Here is a 16514-nt window from a genome sequence, read left to right on the forward strand (position 1 = left end):
TGAGTGAGAAAGGAAGCTGCAGACCTGTCTCAAGATGCATTGTAGCCACCTGAAAAGAGAGGATTAAAATACATCCGGTCTCAAAGTGGATTGGGTTTCGGAGGCAGGTAACACTAGAATGGTAAGACCACTGCTTTAACTGGGACTTCATTGCTGGCAATTCAGTTCCAACTCCATTTTTTTTTTTTTTTTTTTTTTTTTTCATGGCAGGTAACAGTGGAAGTTGTTTACGTGTAGATTTGTATTTATTTTGTTGAATAAAAGTCAAAATCTGAAGCCGTTAAATACAAAAGTAATTCTACTCCAATGGAGAGTTCAAGTAATAGACTTCCACATGCATTCCTTTTTTACTTAAAAGGCATATATTATCCTATAAAACCTACCTGCAGGTAGTGTTTACCAAAAAAAGAGACATGTGAAAATGTCTTTTCAGAGGGAAGATTATTCAATTAAGCCATGGGAAGGAATGCTTACCTTGTATTTGAGTTATTGTCTACAGGGGTTGTTAATGACCATTTGCAGACAGCCTGCAACACCTGCACTGAGGGAGCACCTCCCACTTACACACCCAAGGTCTCCAAATTGACAGTTTAATTCCAGACCAGTGACTGACATCTGCAGGGCTCCTGCTGGACTGTGCTATTTAGGAAATGTCAAACTTATTTTCCAATTAAAGAGTGTGTAAGGGCATGCTTTGAACTTTAAACAGATGCGGATCTGTCTTCATTAACACAGATATTGCTTCTGGATTCCATATGGGTACTTATCTTGTTTTGTTTCCCTCGAGCTTGTTACTGATGCTGCCTAGGAGAGTACTGCTTGTTGTTATAAAACAAAACAAAAATCTGGATATGGAAACAACTGTAAAACATAATGGTATATCTTTGATCTTGATGATAAACACATTTTTATCTCCCCAAAATGTCAACAAGGTGGCTTGGGTTATAACAATAGTTTGGAAATGAATGTTGTTCAAGTTTAAATGTGGTCACTACCCATACAATTTCCACCCACGATTAAATAAGTGTTTATCCTGCTGTTTGTACAGAATATATTAAATTGAATTGTGTTAAATCTGATTTCAGAAGGATAGTTAGGATTTCTAAAAGAGTATGCTCATGTATCTGCCAGATTGTTCGTTCTGTCCTTGGAAAGAGCAGCCATTAAAAAAATATATTAAAAAAGTCTACTGCTTTGAACATCAAATTAGATCCGAGCTGTCAGACTTTCCAGTGCCTTTTCAACACATTGTCACCATGCACTGCGGGTGCCTATCTTATTCTGTGTGCGTTTGTGTGTCATCTGTCAGCACAAGGGTGATCTCCGCACCTGGATTCCCACCCTGTCACAACCCAACACAGTTCAAAGTCACTAATTTGTACAGCTCCCTGTTGAAACTGGAAGAAAGCACAAGCCATTTGGTTTGTATTCTGTGCAGATTTACAAAAGCAACAGAGCTAAGCAAAAATAAATCACAAAATTAAAAAAGCATCCCAGAGTTAAATAACTGAATTGTCATCATTCTTTGATCAGCTATGGTACAATCTGGTTGACCTATTATAACATGTTCTAATTACCTAAGAAAACATTTAACACAATAGCCTTGTATTTCTCACAATGGCATCGAAAATAACGTCACATGATGAACTGTACAGAGGGGGGAAAAGAGCATTTCTTGCTGCGGGTTCTTGCTTTAGAGCATGCTAAAATATCACAGAGTTCTCCAAGAGGGTTTCATCACATTTCTTCATCCAGCTATTAAGGTAATGAATACTGCTTTCTCCTGAACACATATCGCCTGAGGGGAAAGCCTCCTCTGGGTATTGTCTTGTAAACCCAAAGGCTGGGGCAATGACAGACGGGTCCCAGAAGAACAAGGAACTGGGAAGAAAAAAAATCTGTCAGTCTTGCAAGCAGAAGGCCGTGTGCCAGGCCAGAGAAGACTGAGAGTATTGTGGGATGATTGTTAGCAGGTAATTTTCCAAAAAGTGTCTCAGTCCTCTGACCCTGAGCTCAAGCATTATTAAGGGGATGACAAGTGTTCTTATCAGGCACAAGTATCGGTGAAAAGAATCTGTAGCCTACAGTCAGCAGCTCAGCTAAGAGGGGGCATTAAGGTATCCATCCATGAGGGACGCGGCCCAGACCGACAAAGCAGTTGCTGATGGAAGAGCTGGGGTCCTAGCCCCAGGGTGTGCAGAGCAAAATCACCTCAGCCTTCCCCTCGTGTCAGACGCTTGTAAGCCAAGGAATTAAATCCACAAAATAGCTGGAAAATTGCTTGGCAGTGCTGCTCTGATTTAGTTCTGGATGGGTGAGCGGATATTTCATTTATGGCTGGCTTTTCTCCATCAGAAACTCAAAAGATACACTATGAAGCAGCCAGGGCATTCTTTGTGTGGATTTCTTTCCCCCCTCTGTGCTTCAGGCAGTCATAGAAAGGGCACAGTATGACACGGGCAGTCTAGGGGTACAAATACAATAAGAGGAAACCATATCTAATAAACACTCATGCATATCAATTCTCACACGGGCCTGTGCAGACAAGTTATGTAGATTAACTACACAGAGATATAAACGCACAGTATATTAATACTGAAGAGAACAGGAGGAAGAGAACAGAAAGTGCTTGACCCATAAAAAAACAACCATCAATTAAAGGTACTTTGTTAAAATGGGGACTTTATCTTCGGCGTGGGAAAAACACATTTATTTTTTCCTCCAAATGAATTCAATAAATGCGCTTCTGAAGCCAGGATAAAATGCTAATGCCGTCTGTCCCAGGAAGATACCAGACCGAATTTGAATTAGACGGATTGCTTTTTTAAAGCATTTTTTTCCTTCTTCTTCTTTTCCCCCAAACGCCAGTTTCAGAGCCCACAACAAAGAGAGTTTGGCACACGACTGTCAAATGAGAAGAAAACGCTCCTTCCCTGCTTGACATGGAGGCATCCACTGTCCTGTCTGCACTGGCTCTGACCAGGTCTCCATCACTCCCTCTTTAGCTTTCACCATTAAAACCAGTTATTACCATTTTTATTTTGCAAATTCTTCTCACAGAAAACATGACAGGATGTTTTTTTGTTTCTTCTCCAGATTAAATTATTTCCTGAATATTCTATAAGAGCTTACTTTACCCTCCTTGGGGCCTTAAAGCCCATTGTAGAGTGGTAAACAATTTTCTCATAAGCCTTCCCTCTACCCACAAAAACAAACAGACCCTGAGGTTTGGGTAAACTCTAAATAAAACCTAATGTTTGCCAGTTTATTGTTCAATAAATCCACTGCTGTCACCAAAAGCCACACAGGGAATGGTGTGTGACAGTCATCACTATCACAGACAATAGTATAAGATTAATACTATTATTACTATTTGTATTATTATTACTTTTATCGTAAGTTTAACATCTGACAACAGCTTGTTTTCACGACAAACAACATCAACTTTAAAAAGAGAAAGACAGAAGCAAAAGTTTCTCGTAATAGTAAATCTGAGACTGTAGGGACTCGTTGTGCCACTACAAAAAAAAAATGCAATCCTTAAAGGTGTTTTTTTGTACTGCTACAAAAGAGTGACATCACTGACTCTGAGTACACAGATTTCTGCTTTTATTTTCGCCCTCTCTCAGGACTGCGTGTCACAGGCATGGGGCTGGTGAGTTACAGGAAGGAGGCAACAAAGACTAAACAAGCTGTAGTGTCCTCAATCTCCCGAGCTTCCGACCATCACACTGCGAGATGCATTGGACTGGGCTGTGCATCCGAGTAATAAATATTCCCTTTCCGCCATGTTCTAATTAGGATAATCTAAAAGCCTTAGTATGCCCCAGGAAGTGAAGGCAATGGGCAGCCTTTCTCTTTCCAAGCTGCACTTTTCAGAAGCTGGATGCTTCCCTATACTTAACACACTAGATACACTTACTGTAAAACAGAAGGCTCTCTCTTCCTCTCAGTTTTTTTTTCCATGAAATGTCCCTACTTAATCACAAAAGGCAAAAGAAAGTGTGCCTTGGCTATAATGAGAGCAACCGGGCTCTTTTTAGACATCTCAGCTTAAAAGAACCTTTATTCTGTAGAAGTCAGGGAAATTCTGAAAAAAGACCCAGCTCTTCAAATGCTTATTGTTAGAAACGTAATTTAATCAACCCTACCACATCATACTTCACCATGATTTCATTGTACTCTACTATGCTTCACTGTGTTATCACTATGGTGTGCTACAATAAAATATATCTTATTTAAATGTGAAAATTGCTGCATATTAAATGTAAATTGAATTACGGTACTGCAAAAAAGATACGCAATATAATGCAGATTTTTTACTAGTAAACCCAATCTGTTTCTTAGTATTATATGTAGTACTAAACCATATTCATATTCATATTCAAGAAATAATTTAGAAAAATACTAAGATACTGGTTCAAATGTTTTTCAGGAGCATTGCCTGATACCACTTTTGTTATTAATACTAAGATTAAGTACATATTCATAAGCACACACAAAAATAATATTTCATAATCATTATAAATTGCGTTATTAAAATCACTGCTGAGTTGAGTTAGTACTGGCTGGAGCTGCTCATCTGTTTTTGTTTTCTAATTTCAGTTATGTGGGATGTGACAGAAAATGAAAAACATGACATGCCTTTGATATGTGAGGTGACTCTTTTATGATTGTGAAGCGCTAATTCACTCTGAATCCAGCCGTGTGTGTCGTATTGAGTTGACTGGGAGTGTGCTGCTGTGAGGTCACTCAAAAGTCTTTCCTGGGCTATAAAACAGGTTTACTCAGTCTTAATTGGATCCTACCAATTGGTACCCAATAGTTTGCAGCACATATTGAATGACAATTAACTTTTAATGATGAGTTCTCCAGTTCCAAAGCTCCTTTACTGTTTACCTCATTAGAGGCACTTCTTGTAAGACATGGATCAACCCAGCCATTTATTTTCATGGTATATGACAGTACCTACTAATATAGCCGGAGATTACCACTAATTACATCTTTTTCCTATGAATCAGACACTTGCTCATACACATATATTATATTTTCCACTGCAATGTCTTTGTTTGCAAATCCAGGCACATAAGCTACTAATATTTCATTCTCTCTAAATACTAAAATTAGTCCACAGTAAAATCATCACACGCCCATGCTCTCCTTCAGCTACAGCTCCCACTACAGCTGTTCAATTGCTTTTACTTCTAAGCATGGGCGGTATTTAGAAAGGTGCTTTGAATACTTACAAACTTAATTGTATTGTATTCCACTACATTTGAAAGTATATTGAATTTCACATTCACACAGGGAGCAGGAGAGTACACAGAAACCACAGGACACACAAATGCACAAGTTCACTGTTTGAAATGTCTATGTGTAGTGTCACAATGGGACTCTAGCACTGACGATGACTTGACAAAGAGCCCAATCCAATAGCTTTGCCAGACCTAATTAGGCAAAGAACAAGCTGAGGCTCTCTTGCCTTAATACTTAATTAGGGGGAAAGGAAGTTGTTTAGGTATGCCAGCCCAAATGAACAAAGAACCACAGATCAATAGACAGAAGACCACAATTATTAAAATAAAAACAGGTGTTAAAAAACCCCCACTGAAATCTGCTTAATATTTCTGTCAATAATGGATGGTGAAACGGAGATAAAAGATTTTAGTGTTTATATTCTGAGGTCAGGCCAAGCAGCCTCCCCTTGTTATCTTAAACTATGTAAACTCTTAATGCACTGGACTGTGTAAAGTTTAGTATACCGCTGCCAATTTCTGAGGAGCACACTCTCTAATCTGTGCAGGGGAATGGCTTATCCTACAACGTATGAGCAGGAATGTAAATAAGAAAGGAGTAACTGTATAATAAACAATATACGGCATTATCAGCCCACAGTGAGTGCGGCCCAGTTCAGAACCTCCTGGCTCTGCAATATGGCTTCAAATCAAAATCTACAATTTCATTGGTCACAGCAGAATTATAGCCCTGTGCACCACAATGGCTTTTGCAGACTTGCGATTCTGTACGACCCATATTGTGCACAGAAGTTTATTTTTAATTGCATCTACAGGGTCCCTGCATGATTGATGACTAGCCTTTTTTTTTCTTCTTTCAGTGTAGTTCATATTTATGTGCGAACCCCAGACGTGGCGGTATATGAAAGGCACTGTGCTGGGAGAAGCCACAGCAGTGAACCTCGGTAAGAGCAGCGGCACTGGGGCAGGGGGCGCAGACCGCCGGGGCCCTCACAAAGCACAGGAAAGCAGAAAGAGAAAAATAGGCTGCCATCAAAACAGGGGCCTTATTAATCTTGAACCCGAGTTGTGTGTGATCCATTATTCGCATCTCCACGGTTTACTGCAGCCCCAGTAAATGAACTAATATATAAAATATATCGACCTAAAAAAGGGGGTCTGTTCTTTTGTGGTCTGTCCTTCAGTGTGTAACTGATTACCTTTAATACTAGCCATTAACAGAAAATGTGCAGGAAGAAATTGCTTGTGACTGCTGATAAATGAGCGTTGTACAGTGAATGACAACCTTTTGGTAGCACAAAACTCAGAAGGAGTGAGGAGTCAAGAGCCAGAGAGTTCAAGCTTTTCTGCTGTTGTTTTGTTTTTCTTAAATGAGGGTTTTCTTTTGCTTGGAATTACCATCAATATCTTTATCGAAATAGAGTAGAAGGGGAAAGCAGGGAGTTCTGAAGGATATGTGTGAGAGAGAGAGAGAGAGAGAGAGGAAGGGTAAGAAAAACATACCTGAGAATGCATACTACTCTGTGAGATGAGTAACTGCAGAAAATCTCCAGTGACAAAAACATGTCACCCTGGCTTGGATGTTAAAAGGCACGACGATAGCACTGTCTCTCTCTTCACAGGAATTATCAAGCTTGCCTAGTTTTGTAGGTCACTCCTGAAAAAGTGGTTGCCACTGTGCCATACTATGAAATCTGGGTCGCCCTTGAGTGCAGAATAGAAACGTCTGGGGACACTGTCACCTTAGAGGGTTCTAAACATATGCATTTCTGTATTGTCTGGGTAGGAGTATAGGAGGAGCAGAACTACCATTTCTGAGATTTGAAGTTAAAAAGAATGGGCTCAATTAAAACATTTTCCTGTGTCTGCAAAAAAAACGAAAAGAAAAAAAAAACGATAACGGAAAAAATAGCCTTTACTCCTGCTGTGACATCCATCAAGGTGAACCTTAGGCATTTAAAACCCCCCGCTGTGGTGCAAATTACAACGTATGGTATAGAAATGTATATATAGATACACATTTATATATATATAAATCACCATCAACCACCAGTCAGGCAAGGAGGTATCTTCTAATTTCCTCCAGTTCCATGCTGTTTCCTATTGATCTGCACATCACCAAGGTCAGAATCTGAGCTGTGAAGACCTGCTGAGGCTAGCACTATGCTTTATAATCATGAAACACAGAAATGTATTTCCCGGCTGCCTTATGAGCTGGTTGCCTGCATGATATGGAATCGATTCACAGCAAGCTCTGGACCTGTTCAAATGATCGTGCGCAGAAATGGATTTTGTAAGTTATTGCTACATGGTTCTAATGTTCATGCGGTGGCGGTAACACACATCTCCACTCGGCGCAGAAACACTTTGTACTGCCGTACTTGGTTCTGGGAATGCTCACGGTATGCTCGGCACATGGTCGGGCAATTCTGTGGCATGTTTTCCATGAAATCCAGCATCTCCTAGCTCCTTTGTCCTTCAGACTTTGCTTCACAGTCTCTGATAATATTACAATAAAATGGTACAATCATTAAAATTGACTAATAATTAAATAGTGAAAATGTATCAATCAACCGCTAGTTCAAGTCTCTTTCTGTCAAGAGTCCAAGAAACAGCACATGGTTAATTGTACCATCAAACCTTACACACAAAGACACAGCGGGATAGATGATTTAATATCCTGCCTGCAAACGAAGTGGCACATGTCCGTACACAGTCCGCTGGCTGTACTCAAGTCCCCACTGTGTTCTGGTGTCAGTGGCCTTCCTCTTTCCCATTCTCGTCTGGGTAAGCACACTTCCAAGCAGTGGTGTGTGGCTGGGCCTGGGCTCAGTGACCTGTCTCCAACATCCTTTTCTCCAGTAATAATAAATGTGTTTGTGTGTCGGGGAAGTGGAACCCAGGATCTCAGAATACAGGGCATTTACATTTTTTTAATTAATGTCCCTTGGTTCTCTTGGGGATTCAAGTTCATAACCAAAAGCAAGACAGAGGGAAAACCAAGAAAGAGGCACAAATTGAAAATTGAAAATCAAATTTCAAGAATTTTAAGAATGGGATATCCTATTGCAGGAAAACAGGGACAGACAGAAAAGACGTAATGATTTAAAATATTCAGATTTTTCATCACTGGGGTAGAGTTTCAGAATCTGGAATGGGATTTATAGCTACAGGGGCCCGGCACACTGTAATGCATAACCCGAAAGGATGGATGTCAATCCTTGCATTAAGCATTTTTTCCACTGCTCTAACAAGCCAATTTTGATGAATATAAAACTATCTTAATAGCATTTAATGAATCTGGGGATCTTGTGTCTATGACAGGCTTGTGTGTGCCTGCCCGATAACATGGCCTGAGTGCAAATGGTTATTGATATACGTGGATATATGATATTTATATGCACTCCTACACACTGTCATTGGCAAAGGTGAATGGTATCGGGTTTGTCGAAGCTCTGAGGGAGTGCAGGGCCTGAGTATGGAAACCTTCTCAGTGGAAAAACCAGAGGAGATTGGGGAGAAGAGAGAGGGTTTTCACAAAATCAGAACCTATTTTGCACAGCACTGACAGAGAGGGAGAGAGAGAGGGGTGGTCTTTATTAAGATGCAAAAGTCGGGCTAAAACACAAAAGCTTCAATAAATATTCTTAACAGGCAATTGTATTTATTTACCTCTAGCTGTCAAGACCCCAATTGCAAATTAAAAACATAAATGCAGGAAGGGAGCCACATTTGTTGCTCATTATACATCGGCAGGCATCAGATCCACATTATCACAGCTATTCTGGTGACCTCCTATTCTATTAGTTTAACCTTTGTCTCTCCCTATGCTGTCATTCCATGCTTGAAAAATGCCCTCCTGGGCTTCCATTAAATGTACTCTTAACCCCCCCCTACCACCCCACCCCCTCTCCCTCTCTCTCTCTCTCATCCACCACCACCATCAGCTCCCCTCCATCTCTCCTCTTGTTCTTTGTTTCTACTTCCTTCGCCTAAAAGTGCAGGCTCTGTTGCAATAAAATAAAAGCGGCTTCTCTGTGACAGATTTTCCACATGTGTGTTGAGAAAGCACAAACAGTCACTCAAAGCAGTCAGAGGGGCTGCAGGAAGGGTAACTCACAGAACTAGCTATAAATGACTTCCTGATGTCTCACTGACCACAGTCCACTGGTCTCCAAACTGGACATGTGAGGACACTCAGGGATGGGTTTTGCACTGCTGATTTTGCATTTTTTTGTATCAAATATGCCAGCCGGATCCCTCCCCATCCCTAGTCATCGGAAGTCTTACCCTGGCCTTAGAAATTCCCCTGGAACAGGAAGCGAAGAAAATTCAGCTCATACCTGCTTCCCCTACTGTCAAATAGAATGGGAATTTCTGTTATTCAAACTATCATTTGTCACAACGCAAAGTGCAAGCCTGATCCGCCTTAAAATTGTAGTGTTTTGTCTTCGTGGGGAAACGCATACTTTCTAACAGCATGGGGGAGCTCGGCTGTGGGAGCAGGAATACGCTAAATGAATTGCTCTGATGAGTATCTTGCCTGCTTTGCAGTTTTCTAACTGTCATCTCCTTCTCACAGCACGGACAAGCTGCTGTTAGAGCTGGGGGGACAACTGCACTCTGCAGGAGAGCGTGCCGGCAGTCTAGGGAGTTGTTCTCGCTGGCTGATCCCTGGCTGTGTCTTGCACTGTGGGAGTACGTCCAGGAACTGAAGGAATTTCTCTGTCCTTGGTCCTAATTCTGCTCTTTCAAGCTACGCTGCCGTGAATGGCAGAACGCAGGAATGCAGGAGAAACTGAACACCAGGGAGGAAAGGAAACCCCAAAACAACAAACACTGTACGCTCAAATGCTGCTGTTGGGCAGGAGCCCGAGATGAGTATAACAGAACGATGCCAGGCGGTTTTATTGTAGCTGCCAGAAGAATCTTTGCACTGATTTGTTATTGTATGTCAATGTCAGTCAGTGAAAGAACGTCTGAGATTAAAGACGCACGGTCAAGGTTGGAGTAGTACGGGCAATACAAACAAAATCAGAGTAAAAAGATATCTTTTCACAATACCGGCATATAATTAATCCGTATTTGATGACAGTTCAGCAACGGACTGTACTTAATAACAAAAATATCTCAGAGTAGTTCTCCAGAACAATATTAATTTCCATCTTTCTTCCTGGCAGGAGGCCGGGAAATTTTCCCACATGCAAACCCGAAAGAGAGGTAGAAAAGGACAAGGACTGCTCTGGAGGCAGGACAAGGAATATTGGCCCCAGTGTCTGTACATCTGTTAACCTAGTCCGTATTTAAAGCTCACTGTGTCATGCATCCACATTGGAAAGTCCTCCATTTCGACATTTGTGTGAGCTAAATTACCCTACACAAGAGACAGATCTTTATAGCTCTAATTGTGCATTTACATTGTCTGCAGCCCTAAGAGGGCTTTCTTTTCCTCACTGTATTATAGCACTTTAATATCCTCCATTTGGGGTCATCTGTTGAGAATGTCACTGCAGTGTCTGCTGCATCCACTCAGCTGGGATCACTACCAATAACGACAGCAGCTCACAAAGACCCCGCTCTCCCTAACACAGCACTTGGAAAATTCATGTCTCCTCCTCATTAACATAGAAAAGCCATTTCTAAACACATGAAAAGAAACTTTTGTGGAAACTGCTTCCTTCTTCCAATTTAAAATCAGCTGCATTTTGGAGCGGCTTTATGACTTCCTGAGCTGCTAGGGAAATATACATGCTGGGTTTTTGGGTCATTTTTGCATCATCCCTGCCCTTAAAAAACAATTCTATGTAGGGTACAACAAAAACCTTGTTGGACAGCAGAAAGGAATTCATTAAACTATAAAATTGCATCTTCAAACCCATAATGCAATACCACCAACCATTAGGTCAAAGCTTCACAATTCTTAACCTTCTGATCCCCTGAGTCTTCTGGTCTGTTAACTGGCAGAGCTCTCTGTCATATAATTGATCTATTAACCAAACTAGTAAGTTAGTAAATTGAACATTTGTAATCGACCTCTAGAACAGTTAACTGGCCTCTTAAATACTCAGAGTTCACATCTCCGGGTTTATTGTAAGATACAAGTATTTAAAAGGTCTAGTTAAAGGCATTTTAAGGGTCCCCTTAAGCAACTGAGAGATCATTTTAGACAAAAGCCAGAAGACACTGGGTTCCTGGGGTCTAGGATGGTAAACCCTGATCTAATGAAGGTCACCTGGCTGATACTTGACAGTCTCACTTGGGTTGTTCATCAGCATCATACGCAGTGTCAGCTGAATATCCTACTGCATATCAGATAATTAAGATTAAACATCAGTGGCTCAGTTCAAACCTACTGAAGTTATACTATGATAAGAGGATTTAAACATGTACTGCCAGTTGACACATCTAAGAGGGATGTATGGCGTATACAACAGATGAATGGGTTCCATATGGTAAATACAAATTATGCACTTGGGAACAGCAATATGTCATTTTTGATTATTCCATAGGAGAGACATGGGTTGGCTGTGTGTTGCTTATGTGTGTGTTTACTTATTTTACATTAATGGGTAACATGATCAGATTATTTAAATGCAAGCATCTGGCTGCCGCAGTGATGCAGAATAGTGGGGTAGCGATTAATCACCTTGGATTTTCAGCAGGGCCCTGGGAGTGTCCCTGCTTGTTCCTTCTTTGTTTGTACATAACCAGAATAAAATAGTGCTTCTCCCAAATCAGCCCTCTTTTCAGCTATGTCAGTTGGATACACAAAGCCTCTGGCAGAATGTTCATAGCTGTGTTTATCATCTCTTTTAAGTCTGTAAAAGTCTTTTTCCTTTAACTCTCACCATTTAAAACAGGAGGATCAGATCATTAATCACAGTGTGACAAGTTAATGCCACATCCTTGTACAATTGTCAGTAATGAGGATGCAAGTATTAGAGCGCTTACTTTGAGACAGAGTCGTGTCTTTCAGGATTTTTTCTACACAGATAAATATTGCAGGAAGTTGGAAGCTTTTCATCACTTTTCATCACTCCTGTATTGGCACTGCGCTTGTAAGCATGATCAAAACCTGATGGAATTCCTTTGCGAGCGATCTGCATTTGCCTTCCAGTATGACGTGGAAAAAATTACACTTGCAAAACCCAAGGTTTATTTTAAACCTTTAAAATGATTAGTCCAAATCTGGATACTGGCTATATGTGTGTATAACCTAATAAGACAGAAATTCTACTTTAAAATCTCTTTCCAAAATAATAAGACCCGATTTGTATTGGTATGCATGGAACTTATTCAGATAATACGCTTAACCATCTGCTAATGTATGATATCTTATGAACAGTTTATACCTGCAAACACTAAGCTTCACAGCTACCTTCATGTCTCCTAGCACGATGCCACTACAGCATCACTCCAGTCTCGTCCACACACAGAGCCAGCTCACCTTCACACAGAGAAGTGCTGTACAGAGTCAATAGCTGCAACTGCCAACATGAGGCAAGAAGTTCAATACCAATTGCTGTTACCAAAGCACTGGAGAGTGAACTTGATAATTAGAACTGTAATCAATGTCGTGTCAACATGTAGACCTTTCGAACTGAACTGCTCTGCACAGACCTCCTGGAAAGCCATAAGCCATAAGCAGAGCGCTGCTGTTGCAAGATTGTGCTGGAGGCTGTACCGTGGAGATAAAACACTCTTCACTAATGTCTGAGTTCATCTCATTTCCCAGCATCATTAACAGCATGTCTGTTAAAGAGTTCTGAACTTTCTTTCTCCTTTCTGACACACACATTGCAAGGATTTCTGTATTTTTCTGAGCTTTTACCAGAAGGATTATAAATGGGGGGGTGGGGGGTATTTCCATGCAAGTGCATTGTCACCATGAAACCTAAAGATGATGGAAAAAACAGCTGTCCAAACAGAGCCCAACTTCCTACTCCTCTTTCCACTGAGCTACACATGAAAAAGCAGTGGTCTGTAAAGCAATAAAATTAAGATGAAAGCCACAATAAGCACGAGCAAAGCCAGCATATAAGAAAAAGAAACGCTGTGCAAAGTCTACGTGGTAAATTCACAGTGAATATACACAGTGTATAATAATCCTATTCATTTGTATGAGTAGATCATTGAGGGAAAAAAGAGACCCCAGACCCATTTGTACTAGCTCTTAATAAGGATGTACAGAGGTTACTCTAATTGGGGGTGGGAAAGGAAACTATGTCCAATTTTCAATTAATTGGACATATGGTTCACTGCCACCATGTATGTTTAATTCCCCCTGTCTGTCTTGAAGGTATCTAATTGATAGCTAGGATATGTCCCAGTTCAGATTCATTTCACACAAAAGACACTTGGATTAAAAAAAAAGGAACAAAATCAATTCAAATAATATTTTTGCGAGTATGTACATTTGGAATGAACGGCTTTAGTGAGTCCTGAGAGGAAGAAAACAATCTTAATTTGATACGGAACTGGAGGCAATAAAGCATCAAAGCCAAAACTTGTTCTGTGCCTCCTGTGTTTTACATTTTATTTTTTCAATATGGGAGGAAAGAAAAGCCCTAATTGCATTTGTCTGCAGCCCTCTTCATGACCACACATCCAACAGTGAGGTCAAACCCTTCCGTACTCACACACATCCCTGCATCTCTCTCTCTCTTGCACTATCTCCCTCTCTCTCTCTCCCTTTCATGTGTGGGTGTAGTTTCTTTGTCTGATGCTATCTATAACAGTCTAAAATAAGCTCCAGTTTTCCTTACAGCCCCGTTCCGCGGGAGGGAGACCCAGCGTTCCACACACATGCTGGAAGAGATTTGAAGAACAGCACTTCACACATCGAGACACTATAACTGGCAGCTCAACGTGAGCAAAGAGAACTGGAGAGAAGTGATCGTGTGGCTGTAACGTGGAACAGCTGTAAAGCGTACATGGCCGCGGGTAGTAGACCCCTGATTGAGAGCAGCCAGGAATTCTGTGGCGTGTTTCAAATACTGGTGTAACTTCCCAGGTGTGCAAAGTGCTTATCTGCACCTCCAAGGGAATGGGTTTGTTTGAAAAAATCAACACAGCTCGTAATTACACAGCATTTTGTTTTCTCCTAGGCAACTGTTAAAACTCACTCAACCTACATTCTCCTGGAACCCAAATCTTTGCAAGCACACGAAAAAATATGTTAACAACTTCCTTTGTAAACTATAATAGGTACCCTGTAGCAACCCCTGCAAATTCTATATGCAAGTCTGAGACATAGATCTCATAAACACAACAGATGCAAGAACAAAGAAAGTCATTCCTGGGAATATATAGACTAATATACCCAAGTCTCCTGATTCAATCAGTAAAGCAAATCATTGGAAACATGTTATCAATTATATTATGGTTTGCAAACTATATATATTTAATTACACTATAGCAACTATTACTACATAAAATAATAGATAAATCAATAAAATATGAAAAGTGTTTTCAGTGAATTCCATTCAAAACCTTATTTTCTGGTGATAATTAAATGCACCCTCACTTTTTGAAAGCCCCCAGCCATGGCAGGATTTTTTTACACTTTGCTTAAGGATAAGATTGAAAAAAAGCACACACAAAGTTGATGTTTAAAAGAAACCAAAAAATGAAAACACCTGAAAATTCACAAAACAGGCACACAAAAAATTAGCAATGTACAATTGGATTAATTTAATTTACAACAGGAAAATTATATATATATATATATATATATATATATATATATATATATATATATATAGTACTAGGACTTATGAAGCAGGTAAAGTAATTTTTCCACTTAAACTTACCTTATGAAGTAGGAATCTGAAGTTTTCTTAATTGACGAATCCTTCAGTTGCAAGTTGAAACAAGCAGCTTTTATGGTTTAAAAAAAGAATTAGAGAAAAAAAAAGTAAACCGTTCTGATTGTTCTGACTTTTGTCTCACTGCTTTATAGAGTTATAGATTTTTATATTCTGTTCTTTTGATATAAATATTTTTTTCTTGATCTTCCTATTCCATCCAACCCAGACAGGCTGGCAGGCAGGCAAGGGATTGTGATGCTGCTGCAAACGCTGGAGAGGAGAGGAGGTGGGAAGGAGAGAGAGAGAGAGAGAGAGAGAGAGAGGGAGAGAGTGAGAATTCCCTTCTCTTTGACAGAAGACACACTGTGGTCAAACCCCACTCCTACCTACTGCTTTTATATAGAGCCCTCCTGACTGTGTGCTGTAGTTTGGCTGGCTCCTTGAAATGGGATGCCTTTGGGCTGAGTAGCTCACAATTCACTGGTGTATGAATCCAGCAGCCACTCGGTGGAGCCGACTTTGAGAGGAGGAAGAGAAGAATTAAAAAAAAAAAGAAAAGCATTGACATACCATTTAAGGCTGAGGATGAATAGCAGAGTGTAGTGGAAGATGTGATCTGGCCTGGAGGAAACAGAGGAGACCCCCTCAATTTTTCCTTTCTCCTGCTTCTACCTGTTTGAGTTTTGTTTTGATTTGCCTATACAGACACACATTGCACAATGTTTTGAATGCGACAAATTAAGACCGAGGTGGCAACATTATGTGAAAAGCTTCAATTAGGTAATCTTTTAATTCATATGCAAAATATTTTACACAAACCATTTCCCATATCATGCTTTAAAAATCACATTTCCTGAACCAGTTGTAATACTTGATGAAATGTGTCCATCAGCCTACATTATTATATTTTGTCACTATCACTGCCTTTACCTTTTCCACCCCCACCTCTCTCTCGCTCTCTCTCTCGCTCTCCCCCCTCCCCTCTCAAAAGTCCAAGGGTCCAACAGCTGAAACCTGATTCACTTATTTAAACATCATTGACTGGTTGTTCCGGCATTTAACCCTGAGATCAGCCAGACAATCAGATTTACTCTGTTAATTTTCTGTCTTTAATAACATTCATGAAATACTGCCTGGAGGTATTAAAAAAAAAAAAAAAAAAAAAAAAAGCATCTCTGTGTTAATTGTCTTTATGCAAATCAAAGTAGTCTGCCTTTCTTTCCACTATAGATAGTTTTACTAGAATGCTTATTTTGTGAAACGCGTTACAATGGCAATAGAATGGATGTTTTGCTTCTACATTGAACCAACACAAATGTATACCCCATGTATGTTGTTTAAGAAGAGTCTGCTATCCTTGGGGTCTGGGATCTGGTAGATTTTAAATTCATGGAGCAGAGAGATTGCAGATTTCCCCCCAAAATTGTTTGTTTTTGAGAGATTTTTCACT

The 16514-nt window shown here is 40.2% G+C and overlaps 1 protein-coding gene across 3 annotated transcripts in view; it reads right to left on the reverse strand.

Moving 5' to 3' along the window:
* Positions 1-15515, reverse strand: part of LOC136758605 (tenascin) — a 50826-nt gene extending 35311 nt beyond the window's left edge. The window contains exon 1 of one of the 3 annotated variants that reach the window (XM_066713135.1): positions 15068-15515. The gene's annotated coding sequence lies outside the window, so the exon portion shown is untranslated. The remainder of the gene's footprint in view (positions 1-15067) is intronic. The other 2 variants (XM_066713133.1, XM_066713134.1) reach the window with 2 other exon arrangements.
* Positions 15516-16514: the final 999 nt, after the last annotated feature.

This window comes from Amia ocellicauda, chromosome 9 (genome assembly GCF_036373705.1).
Source record: "Amia ocellicauda isolate fAmiCal2 chromosome 9, fAmiCal2.hap1, whole genome shotgun sequence".
Lineage (NCBI taxonomy): Eukaryota > Metazoa > Chordata > Actinopteri > Amiiformes > Amiidae > Amia > Amia ocellicauda.